The following is a 13,685-nucleotide window of genomic DNA, read 5'->3' on the forward strand; positions in this document are numbered from 1 at the left end:
CTGGCCCACACCTCTAACTCCTCCCAATGTCTATCTGTACATGTCCCAACCCTGCTTAGTCTCCATTGTGCCCCACACACAGTACATAGTTATGCCAGATCTGGGATGGTTGGGAGGTATGCATACATAGACTATATAGACACTACACTCACATAATCACATATACAATATACACCATACAGTATATAAATTACCCCTAGGCTACACTTACAGTAGATTAACCTACACCATATACATTTTATACACATTTGTACCTAGCACTAAAGACATATTTGCATACATATTATATTCTGTGCTATCCAGAATACAGCACCACATACCTCTTATATCAAGTGACTTCTCCTCTGATGCAGACCTTCTCTTTCTTCATCTTCTCCTTTGAGAGCAGACCGCCATGATGATTTTTCACCCATCTCTTGTCTCTGCAGTTTGACAAAAGACATCTTAGGTTCCTACTTTTCCATCATCCTCATACCTTCTTAACAACTCACCTGCCACCTTCAATAATAATAATATTAATAATAATAATAATAATGTGCACTAGTTCAAAAATGCTCCCGTTCTGTGTGCCAGTACAAAAAATTCCCTCAGTTGAGCTAATGTCCCCATAATGTGTGCAAGTATAAAACACCACTATATAATGCGCCTGGTAAATGCTCACATAGTGCTCCTCTCCTCTTCCCCATAGTGCCCCCATAATGTGCCAGTATAAGATTCCCCCATAGTGTCCCCCAGAATGTGCTAGTATAAATGCCCCTTCTTAGTGCCCCCATAGTGTGCCTATATAATATGCCCCCATAGTGTTCTTCCTCCCCTCCAACACCATAGTGTCCCCAATATGTGCCAGTATGAGATGCCCCCATAGTGTTCCCTATGTGCTAGCAATGCCCCCAGTAGATGCCCCCCATGTGCCAGCAATGCCCCCAGTAGATGCCCCCATAGTGTCCACATGTGCCAGCAATGTCCCCAGTAGATGCCCCCATAGTGTCCACATGTGCCAGCAATGTCCCCAGTAGATGCCCCCCATAGTGTCCCCAATAATGTGCCAGTAGATGCCCCCATAGTGTCCCCATGTGCCAGCAATGTCCCCAGTAGATGCCCTCATAGTGTCCCCATGTGCCAGCAATGCCCCCAGTAGATGCCCCCATAGTATCCCCCATGTGCCAGCAATGCCCCCAGTAGATGCCCCCATAGTGTCCACATGTGCCAGCAATGTCCCCAGTAGATGCCCCCCATAGTGTCCCCAATCATGTGCCAGTAATCATGTGCCCCCCATAGTGTCCCCATAGTAGATGCCCCCCATAGTGTCCCCAATCATGTGCCAGTAATCATGTGACCCCCCATAGTGTCCCCATGTGCCAGCAATGTCCCCAGTAGAGGCCCTCATAGTGTCCCCATGTGCCAGCAATGTCCCCAGTAGATGCCCCCCATAGTGTCCCCAATGATGTGCCAGTAGATGCCCCCATAGTGTCCCCATATGCCAGCAATGTCCCCAGTAGATGCCCTCATAGTGTCCTCATGTGCCAGCAATGCCCCTAGTAGATGCCCCCCATAGTGTCCCCCATGTGCCAGCAATGCCCCCAGTAGATTCCCCCATAGTGTCCACTTTGTGCCAGCCATGCCCCCAGTAGATGCTTCCATAGTGTCCCCGATATGCCAGCCATGCAGCCAGTAGATATTCCCATAATGTTGCATATGTGCAAACAATGCCTCCAGTTTCGCCACAGAAAAGCAAAAAAAAAACAAAAAACACTTACCTCCACCCTGTCAGCGATGCGATGCAGGCCTCTTCCGGCCTGTGTCCCGCGATGTACGGCTCAGGCGGCGCGATTACGTCATCGCGGATAGGCTGCTGGCCTTATGCCAGCAGTCTATCAGAGGAACAGGGAAGGGAGACGCCTCTCCCTTGCTCTGCTGCAGTGTTCATCTGCATAGCCGTCCTGAGGACGGTGATACAGATGAATGTAGGGAGATGAGCGCTTCCACAATGCAAGCGCTCATCTCCCGCCGCACCGGATCGGGATTCAGCCGGTTCTCCGATCCGGCTGTAACTTTAACAACCGGATCTGTAGAACCGTAGCGAACCGGCTGAATCCCATGCCTGGCTGTACCCTAACATTATCTTACTCATAGCTTCAAAGAGAACATGTCCCCTTGCATACTATATTAGCAAGATTTATTTATCAAAGCAAAAGGAGAAGGACCGGAATAATTTCAACAATAGCCTACTTGTATTTTTAAGCTTCTAACACCAAGGATAACAGTAGTGAATACTACCTCTACCCTGCAGGAGTTGTCCAGCAATGCAGTAAATACGACTCAGGCTACTTTCAAACTAGCGTTTTTTTGCGGATCCGCCATGGATCTGCAAAAACGCTTCCATTACAATAATACAACCGCATGCATTTGTCATGAACGGATCCGGTTGTATTATGTCTTCTATAGCCATGACGGATCCATCAATGGGGGACAGATCCGTTTTCTATTGTGGCAGATTGTGGCAGAGAAAACAGATCCATCCCTATTGACTTACATTGTGTGTCAGGACGGATCCATTTGGCTCTGCTTCGTCAGGCGGACAGCAAAATGCTGCAGGCAGCGTTTTAGTGTCCGACTCCAGAGCGGAATGGTGACTGATCGGAGGCAAACTGATGCATTCTGAGCGGATCCTTTTCCGTTCAGAATGCATTAGGGCAAAACTGATCCGTTTTGGATCGCTTGTGAGATCCCTGAACGGATCTCACAAACGGAAAGCCAAAACGCCAGAGTGAAAGTAGTCACTTTTATCGTCAACCTTTTGTGCCTCAGCTACCGCACAAAATGCAGAGGTAAATTCAGACTCATGCACACAACATTTGTATTTTATGCGAATGTTTAACTGATTTTCCCCAGAGTTTGACCTTTGCATTGCAAATGGTGAAATCTGCAGTGAAAATCCACATAACCCTTGGGATAGGTCATCAATATCTGATCGGTGGGCGTTAGACACCCGGCACTCACAACGATCAGGTGTTTGAAGAGGAGGCGCTGTCCATACGAGCGCTGCTTCCTCTTCGTTACACTGCTCATTGTCTCGGATGTCTTGGCGGTGTAGTGTACAGTAATTACAAGTATTCACTCCATTCACTTGAATGGGACAAGCACTTTTAATTACACTGCACCGGCCCTGCAAGAGAGACGACGCAAATGAAGAGGAAGCAGCACTCGCATGTTGCCTCAACCATCGTCCCTGCCGATCAGATATCGATGACCTATCCTGAGGATAGGTCATCAATATATACTGCCTGCACAACCCCTTTAACAGAGACAGATTTCAAAATACGCATCAATGTCCTGTAAGTGTCGGAAATACTAGCACCATTTAGATAAAAATCTACTTAGCTGGAATTCAAAAATCCACACAACAAATCCACGTGAACCGTGTGCAGGTACCTTCCCTGTTTGCTTACACAGGAGCTCAGACCTGTTTTTCAGTGTTACACATCTCACCAACCTTCCAGCTGCCTTCTCCTCACTCCATTGTCCTTGCAGCAACGGGTGTTCTTTTCTTCCTGCGCAGGAACCTTCCCCTTGTCCTTACCGCCTTGCTCAGTGAGGCAAGAGTTCAGTAACCCTGTCGGCCCATCCCAATGCATTCGCAGGATGACACGCTTAAGAAGAGAATACAGACAGGGGAAGACATGCTAGGGACACGTTCACTATCATTGCATCCCTACACATAGCCGAATTTCTTCACCAGGAATATACACTACCGTACACCACTACACTGAGTTCCTATTTGTCTGCACTACAGAACTGTACGCACACTATGTGGCACTGTACAGGCTTTATGCACATGGTCATGCCACATGAAGCCTAAGCAAATTAAAAGTGTGCAATATTGATTTTGTACTAAATAGAATTTGAACACACCTAGGTTCTAATAAAATGAGGTTCAATTTCACTCATCTATATTTGGAGAAATTATCTAGGCCTATCTCAACAAAGAAGCATGGTATAATGGAAAAATGGAGTAGCTTTGTGGCATAGGACATTGCGTTATTTTGTGCCAAAACTGTGCCAAAATTCTGGTGTAAAATTATATCTAAAAATTAAGCCAACCAATAGTCTGTATAATGTTAGACAAAAGTATCTAGCCCTGTTCCACATTCATCATCCAGCCTGCGTCCTTGTGATAAATAGTGTTGGGTGCGAATTCTCGAATTGCGAATATTAATCGCGAATATCGGCACTTCGAGAATTCGCAAATATTTAGAATATAGTGATATATATTCGTAATTTCGAATATTCTAGATCAGTAACCTCCCTTCTTGCTTGTGGGCCAATGAGAAGGCTGCAATGTCTTTGTCTGTGCTTAGCAACATCCCTAGCAACCAATAGGAAAGTTGCCTACCCCTTACTATATAAGAACCACCCCAGCAGCCATTTTCTACAGTTAAGTTCTGAGAGAGACAGCAGTGTCATTGCTGTGCTCTGTGATTTCCACACTACATTAGATAGATAGTTATATACAGTCAGGTCCATAAATAGTGGGACATTGACACGATTCTAACATTTTTGGCTCTATACACCACCACAATGGATTTGAAATGAAACGAACAAGATGTGCTTTAACTGCAGACTTTAATTTGAGGGTATTTACATCCAAATCAGGTGAACGGTGCAGGAATTACAACAATTTGCATATGTGCCTCCCACTTGTTAAGGAACCAAAAGTAATGGGACAGAATAATAATTATAAATCAAACTTTCACTTTTTAATACTTGGTTGCAAATCCTTTGCAGTCAATTACAGCCTGAAGTCTGGAACGCATAGACATCACCAGATGCTGGGTTTCATCCCTGGTGATGCTCTGCCAGGCCTCTACTGCAACTGTCTTCAGTTCCTGCTTGTTCTTGGGGCATTTTCCCTTCAGTTTTGTCTTCAGCAAGTGAAATGCATGCTCAATTGGATTCAGGTCAGGTGATTGACTTGGCCATTGCATAACATTCCACTTCTTTCCCTTAAAAAAAACTCTTTGGTTGCTTTTGCAGTATGCTTTGGGTCATTGTCCATCTGCACTGTGAAGCGCCGTCCAATGAGTTCTGAAGTTTTGGGATGAATATGAGCAGATAATATTGCCCGAAACACTTCAGAATTCATCCTGCTGCTTTTGTCAGCAGTCACATCGTCAATAAATACAAGAGAACCAGTTCCATTGGCAGCCATACATGCTCACGCCATGACACTACCACCACCATTCTTCACTGATGAGGTGGTATGCTTAGGATCATGAGCAGTTCCTTTCCTTCTCCATACTCTTCTCTTCCCATCACTCTGGTACAGGCTGATTTTGGTCTCATCTGTCCATAGGATGTTGTTCCAGAACTGTGAAGGCTTTTTTAGATGTTGCTTGGCAAACTCTAATCTGGCCTTCCTGTTTGTGAGGCTCACCAATGGTTTACATCTTGTGGTGAACCCTCTGTATTCACTCTGGTGAAGTCTTCTCTTAATTGTTGACTTTGACACACATACACCTATCTCCTGGAGAGTGTTCTCTATCTGGCCAACTGTTGTGAAGGGTGTTTTCTTCACCAGGGAAAGAATTCTTCGGTCATCCACCACAGTTGTTTTCCGTGGTCTTCCGGGTCTTTTGGTGTTGCTGATCTCACCGGTGCGTTCCTTCTTTTTAAGAATGTTCCAAACAGTTGTTTTGGCCATGCCTAATGTTTTTGCTATCTCTCTGATGGGTTTGTTTTTTTCAGCCTAATGATGGCTTGCTTCACTGATAGTGACAGTTCTTGACAGCAACAGATTCCAAATGCAAATAGCACACATGAAATTAACTCTGGACCTTTTATCTGCTCATTGTAATTGGGATAATGAGGGAATAGCACACACCTGGCCATGGAACAACTGAGAAGCCAATTGTCCCATTACTTTTGGTCCCTTAACAAGTGGGATGCACATATGCCAACTGTTGTAATTCCTACACCGTTCACCTGATTTGGATGTAAATACCCTCAAATTATAGCTGACAGTCTGCAGTTAAAGCACATCTTGTTCGTTTCATTTCAAATCCATTGTGGTGGTGTAAAAGAATTGTGTCGATGTCCCAATATTTATGGACCTGACTGTATATATAATACAGATAGTTAGTGGGAGATAGTCAGTGTAGGTTATATCCTGATATAGTGTAGCTGTTGCAGTGCAGTGTGTTAGGTAGTGTGATAGGTTCTACATACATGCAGACCTTCTAAAAGGTGTAGTTTCACGTATTGCACCAAAATATTCGCATCATTAGTGCCGATTATATTGGAGCACTCTAACTGCATATAAAGCCATTTGTAATGTTCTGCCGTGCCAACCATTTTCTCCAGTCTCAGGAGACTTCTATCAGCTTGGAAAATGTAGCAAAAGTGACCCACGCCTGTATTTTGCGCGCATTACCCGAATATTACATTGCCGATTTTTCGCAATCAAGAAAATAATCTCGAATTCGCGAATATATGATGAATATTCGCCCAAATATTTGTGAAATATCGCAAATTCGAATATAGCCCCTGCCGCTCATCACTAGTGATAAATCTGGTGCAGGCCTAGACATCTTGTCTAATGGTCCCACATGGAATAATGTTACAGGCAATTATCAAGAACAAACCAGACGTTTATGATAATTTCCTGATCATATGAGGAGGTGAGAGCTGCATTTACATGCAGCAATTACATCTCTGTATGGGAACAAGTTAGCGCTACTACTACGATTTTGTTTCCATGCACATTCATTGTTTATGGACAGCAGTAGCCTGTTTGCACAGGAAGATGTGCTGCACAGGTGGATTTTTGGTCACCCTTTGAACAAGCATTTTAAATTAACCCAATGATTGGTCCATCTGCCCAATTATTTTTGGTTGTGTTCTACAAGGTTTTAACAAAATATGTCTAACACTGCATTTTCCAGGAAGATTATTGTCAATCGCTGAACATTCAAGACAGAAGTGAAGATTCTGTTAATAAACTTGTGGAATGTATAGTGAAGTGTTGGAATCCCAATCCTACAAAGAGGCCTACTTTGGACACAATACTTGATGCCTTTGAACAATTGATAACATGCAACGCACGATGCTTGTAAGTTCACTATTTTAATCAGTTTGGCCTTGTGTCATTGGGGTCCCCATTTAACAGAACATTAAGCACCAGAAATAGGCTGGGAGACCCCCTCACAAGGTTATATTAAACCATTGCGTTGTGGCTTGTCAAGGGGCATGGGCATGGCGAAACATATTCAAACCCGTTTTGTTAAAATCATACACCAGACCCCTTAATATAGTCAGACACTCTATTTAATATCAGCCCCTACCTTAATTTAAGATCTAAAACCAGACCAACTAATTATATTCAGACTTTCAATGCCAAATCGGGGCCCCTAAATATATTTAGACCTCCTATATTGCAATCAGTCCCTGGATCAGACCCCTAATTTAATTTAGACTCCAAATCAAACAAAAAAAATATTCAGATCTCTGATTAGAATATAAACTTGTCCTCCTGGCTCTTGTCCAGATGCTGGATATCATCAGGACCCAGTGCAGTAGAACCTGATGCTGAACGAGAGCCAAAGGAGCTGTCCTTCCTGACATTAGCCTGCTCGTCACTGAAGAAGGTCACTGCAATTACATGCAACAATTCTCCTCCACAGTATGCTAGCAGCAGAAGCTGTTTAGACAGCACAATCTGCTGCCATCAAACGATAATTTAGGTAACCGCACGAACGATCCTATTAACTGATGAACTAGTGTTTTGCTCTTTCGTCGGGTAATCAGCGGCACCTTTACAGTGATTATCGCTAACCAGCGTACGTACAAACGCTCGTTAGCGATAATCTTCCCAAACATAGGGCCTCTTTACACTTCCTGAAGTTTACTTGCCACTATCTACTGGATTAAGCTAATAGATAATGGATGATTTTTTTTATGTGCTGTGCCTCCTACCCAGGTTAACGGAGTATAAACTACTCCATGACTGAATGAGGGAGGTCAATCATTGTTATTACTGGGGAACTGGACCTCATTGCAACTTTCATTTTTCATCTTATTTATTGGTTGCTATAATGTTGAATATGTGTATAATATTATGGACTAAAGGCACCCATATACATCCTTTTGTTCTCCCAGGAGATAAGCCACCACCAAAAGTGTCTGGCAGTGGCTTTTTCCTCTCCCCCCACTGAATACACATTCACATTTAGCAGATCGGAACGTATGTGTTTGGGGAAGCTAAGGGAGAATCGGGAGAGAGAGCTGTTGGCCAAATGATTGTTCGGCCAACAGCTATTGAATGTGTATGTCCGCCCTTACCATAGCACATTAAAAAGAAGATTAGAAATACTGAAAGAAAAAGTACAATTTTAGCATATTAAAACTATCTATTATGCTTTCTTATTAGCTCAACAGCTGGAGATACACCTAAAGATGATGTGCCTGCAGATAATCAAGAACATGAAGTTCTCTATGAAACGATCAATGATTGTGATTTTTCTATTGACTATGCTTGGAAAAGTGTAGTAAATGAATTTGAGGCTAGTCATGGACTTCAACATAACACTGAACATTTTATAGAGTTCATGGAAAAATCTACTTATGAGGACATTGGTGTTCCACTGACGACCAAACCACACTCTAGAAGAGGAATTATTTTATAGACTTGGAAAGGTCAGATAGATAGTTTAAGTAAGACATATACTGAAATTGGAGCTGCTTGCGACTCAAGCATTTGCCTACTGAAATACTTAGCTCTGTAAAATGTATATATTGTTTTTTATGTATTTATTTTTGTAATTTATATTGGAATTCACATCAGAGATGTTCCACTGAATTCCAATTTACCTTCAATTACAACTTTGCATGGACTATAACCAACAGGCATGATATCTGTGATAAATGCATTGATCATAAAAATAAGTTGTAATGTATTTTAGTATCTATAGTTACATACACACATATGCATCATATGTGTATCTTTCAATATCTGTTTTTTATAAACTTGAGATATGTGAAAATGTAAATTTTTTAATAATGCTCTACAGAAAGTATATGAAATGACTGATTATATGTGTAATATTTATTTTTTACAAACTGCTTTCCTACTTCATAAAAGGCAGACAATTAAAGGGGTTGGTCCCCTTTGGGGAGTTTTTGGCAAACCCACTTCTCCCCGGAAGCATACTTATCTTCTCCCTGGCTCCTCTGCTCCCCAGGCTCGGATGCAACTCTTGGGTTCCCCACTGTCAACATCCACTTTGACACAGCAGAAGCCTGCTCCCCTTGCATCACATGATCTATTAACATGATTCAAGGGGAGCAGGTCACTGCTGCAGCCAGTGATTGGCTGCAGCAGTGTCAAAGTGTATGTTGACAGAAGACCCAAGAGAGGCAGTTGAGGCCAGGCAGCGAAGAAGTCAAGACCTGTAGTACAACAGATCTGGGAGTATTTGCAAATGTTTTACTATGTATTGTAATTTTATGTTTATGCCATTCTTTCAAGAAGAAGTATGGTTGGCAATGGTTCGCAGGAACAGGGCTAACCACCCTGTTTCTCCTCACTTGGTAGGAGTGGGCATGTCCTACTTCCTGCCAGGAGAGGGAGTTCAAGTCCAGACAGCGTGAAGGAAGGAAGGAACTGTATGCAGTTCTCCTGTGAGATCTTTGCCCCAGGGAAATTGCTAGACTCAAGAACACTGCTTCCAAGAAGTTTCAGTGTGCCTAGACAGCAGAATGATAAGCAAAATTACAGTTTTACAGACCCTGCTGCTGGTGAGGGAAAACAGGTCACACACCCATCACCTAGAACAACCACCAGGCCATAATAACTTCAAGCCTGTATAACATAGTGGACATCTATGTCGACAAGTGCCTGCAAGTTGCATTAAACTGCCCTTCAATCAGCTAAAATACCTCCTTATCTGGTGCCAGAAACTGCACTTTGTACTTAATGCTGCTGGATGTGCCACAAGTTATATTTTGCACTTTGTAAAGAGAGACTGTTATATGTTTACTTCTGGTCTGATTCTTCAAACCATCTTTCCACTGCACTGATCCCCAGGGAGCAATGGCCTGAGGGAGTACACTGTGGCACAATCAGGGCCAGTACCATGCCTATCCATGCCTATCCTCTGCAACGTCTGCTCAAGGGCTCGCTGCAGACCCAGCACCAAAGAACAGGTAAATAAGCTTCCCTTTGCAGCTCTGTCCAGGATGGGGGGTTTGACAAAACCCTCTTAAAGGTGGCCAACCCCTTTAATTTTTCCAAGTATAAATGACATAAATGAATTTTGCAGATATATCTTAAAAATAAAATTCTTGCACATCTGTTCCATTGATTTGGGAATTGTCATGGATATTGGTACTGTTTGTTTCTATTTTATTTGCATTCTATTTTATTCTATAGCTATGTACTGTACTTTCAAGACATGTAATATAAATCTGATTTCTTGTATAAACGCTCATATTTTCTGTATGCACCTTTTGATATATGTTTACAATGTATGCTGAACAGAAACTGCAATGTATTTAACTCACTTCATAATAAAACTGGGAAAAAGAGAAACTGATAGTTTTATTTGTTAAAAATGCCATATCTTATCGTTCTTTCCATGCAATTACTGTATGCCCTTGGTCCTTAAAGGGGTTGTCTGGTGTAGGAGCTGACAACTCCAATGGTCATAACCTGTGCCCAGGGAACAAAAAAAAAAACTCCTCTGTCCGCAGTCCCACCATTTCCGCTCCACTGCCTCATTCCAGGTACTGCCAAACTGGAAGTGGTTTGGTCCCGTAACCGAAGTGGCAAATCACTGGCCTCAGCAATTGCATGTGCTAGAGCAGCACACCATAGCATATGTGACTATTGAGGTCAGTGATTGGCCCTAATAGACCAAGACTCTTCTGGTTTGGCAGGGCCCAGAAGCACTGTCAATGAGGAATGATGGGACTGCAGACAGGTAATTTTTTTATTTTTATTATTGGGCACAGATAATGACTAGTGTTGAGTGAATTGAAGTCAAACAAATCGACTTCGATCCAAATTTCCGGAAAATTTTTATTTTCCGTGAATCCAAATTTCCTTGTATAATGTCCAAGAGTGCCATTATCACTCTCTGGCACCTTTCTACTGTGACAAGGGCCCACTATGGAATATGTGGGGAAATATCCTTATTAAAATATAACTTTTATACGATATGCAGTAAAATACAATACACCAGAGGATGCATCAACATAACAGACATACAAACATGTAAGGGGTTCAATAGTAGATACCCCACTACTGGTAGAGCAAAGGTAAGTAATAGAAACTGCCGCGCCTGTGTGGACGCAAGCAGTCTTACCCGACCAACCAGGTGGCTATGATCAGCGTGGCTTTGATGATGCATGGACCGGACGGAGTCTTGTATAGACGTGCAGTCAGAGGGAGTCGTGATGCTGTGCCCTATCTCATCCTGGATGCTTGGGGAAGGGGGCTGCTCCCATACTGCCTGTCTACACAGAGCACTCGCCCTAGAAAGGGCGACCCTGTCAGAATACCTGTCCCTAGTTATGGACCTGATCACTAGCACTATTAAAAATGCAGATTCTACAGACCTCCCGACGTGGCACGTTTCTGTCCTGTCGACTCCTCAGGGGAAATAAGTACATGTAGGAAAAGACAACATGTACCATATGCAACCGCAGGTAAAAAGGAGAGAAACCCTGCAGTCATATGGTTACAAAAATGAGGCTCTAATAACTGAAGTGAGAGCCTATGGACTGACACCCCTGGTGCAGGAGTGCCGTGCTGCAGAAGGATAGAGGTTCCTCTGCTCGTTGGTGTGTGGGGATATGGTGGTCCTCACTTAAGGTAATGTCCCTCTAGTTCAGGGGGTTCCTCAACAACTACCAGCCACACTGATACATACCTTCATGGGATTTAAATAGAGCCCATACGCGCCTCTCCTTAGAAGACCGCCCTGTGATCGTCCGCGTCGGCGTCTGACGTCACGCGCATGCGCCACGCGACAACACTTCAGACGCCGGCGCCTATACCACATGATAGCGGCGGCCAATCATATGGGGAGGCAGAGGGCCTAGTCGGTTGCCTTAGAGACCATGTCAACAGATAAGCAACCGCACAGTACGTCTCCTGATAGAGGCGTCTATGATAGCGCTATGACACAAAATCTTAGCAAGATTAGACTGACATTTCTTGCAGGAGTATAGGAGACAAGGTAGGTCACAGAGAATACTGAACATAATGCCGAGTGTATAAGGGACAACTAGGTATATCATATAGGCTCCTCCTATCAGTTTGAATGAGATTACGCCGATTATATAGGAGACACCTAGATGTATAACAAGGCTCCTCCCCGCAATTTATATAAAGCACCCAAAGTCTAGCCTTTCATTAAGGCCCAGGGGTGCAGAAGTTTTAAAATCAGTTTGAGGGTTTAGTAAGACCGCAGAGTGCACCTGTCTTTGCTATTATTTTGTTATATTGTTATATTGATTATGACATCCACACAATTGCTACCTTGTGTAGGATGTCTATTGTGGTACTTGTGGTTCGCTGCGGGCATCCTCCACCGTATGCATTTTTGCTGGGGATTGCCATTAGCAACGGGCCACAAGTGCAGGATTTGCTCCCCTATATATATGCACGACTGTGTGTGGGTTTGAGCACCTCCTGCTAATACCACGCTAGTCTTTTCAGTTTGTATATATAGAGATTCTTGGAGGTGTATAAACTCCAATTTAAATGTGCCTGTTTTCCATCTACAGGCCGCATTTAGGTGCACCTGTGAGGCCTGGGACATACCAGCCAGTCTTGAGTGGGACTCGCAGACTCCTCCCTCCTCCCATTGCAAGCATGGTTACATGCTGGAGGTAACTGGTGAGTTGTTTGTGAGTCGGCCTCATGCTCCTGTAATTTGCCCACTGGCTCCTGGTATTGCCCATACGGCCCAGTTAGGAGAGTGTTAGGTCCCGGGCTACTTGAGAAACCTTGGCGTGGTGCCCGGGCTTAGACATGTTCTACACCGTAGGACATGTTGACTAATCTCTCAATTTTAAAATCAGTTTGAGGGTTTAGTAAGACCGCAGAGTGCACCTGTCTTTGCTATTATTTTGTTATATTACTAAAAAGGTATACTTAATTACAAAAAGCTAAAAGAAATAAGACATACATAAACGTGCACAAAACAGTATAAAAATAAAAGGATAAAAAGCAGAAAGGTTTTTACTCAACGAATTGTGTGGTCAGAGTTCCTTCTGGTGGTTGTCCCAGAAGGTGAGATACTGGTTATGTGGGCATGCTGGCTGTCATGGATGAGATGTTCAGACCCCCTACGGTGCCCACATCACGCGGAATGCAATGATCACAATTATTAATACGTGAGTTGTATCAGAGATGAGTTATTGCTTATGAGATATTTTCTTCATCCTCTGGCACTGTATTTGAAAAGCTTCTGGGCGCCTGCGGGGTGAGGTTCCAGGCTGTCTGAGTGGCTGCATTTCCAAGAACCACCTTCTTTACTGAAAGTATCCTTTCCTTCTCAATTCACATTGATTCCTTTCTTTGTCCCTGGAGACAGGCCTGGAGAACTATCAGTGACACATAGTCTGATGTCAGTAACAGCTCTGAATTTATTCTTGACCATATGGGCCTTTTATACATCCAT

This window comes from Bufo bufo, chromosome 6, assembly GCF_905171765.1.
Source record: "Bufo bufo chromosome 6, aBufBuf1.1, whole genome shotgun sequence".
Lineage (NCBI taxonomy): Eukaryota > Metazoa > Chordata > Amphibia > Anura > Bufonidae > Bufo > Bufo bufo.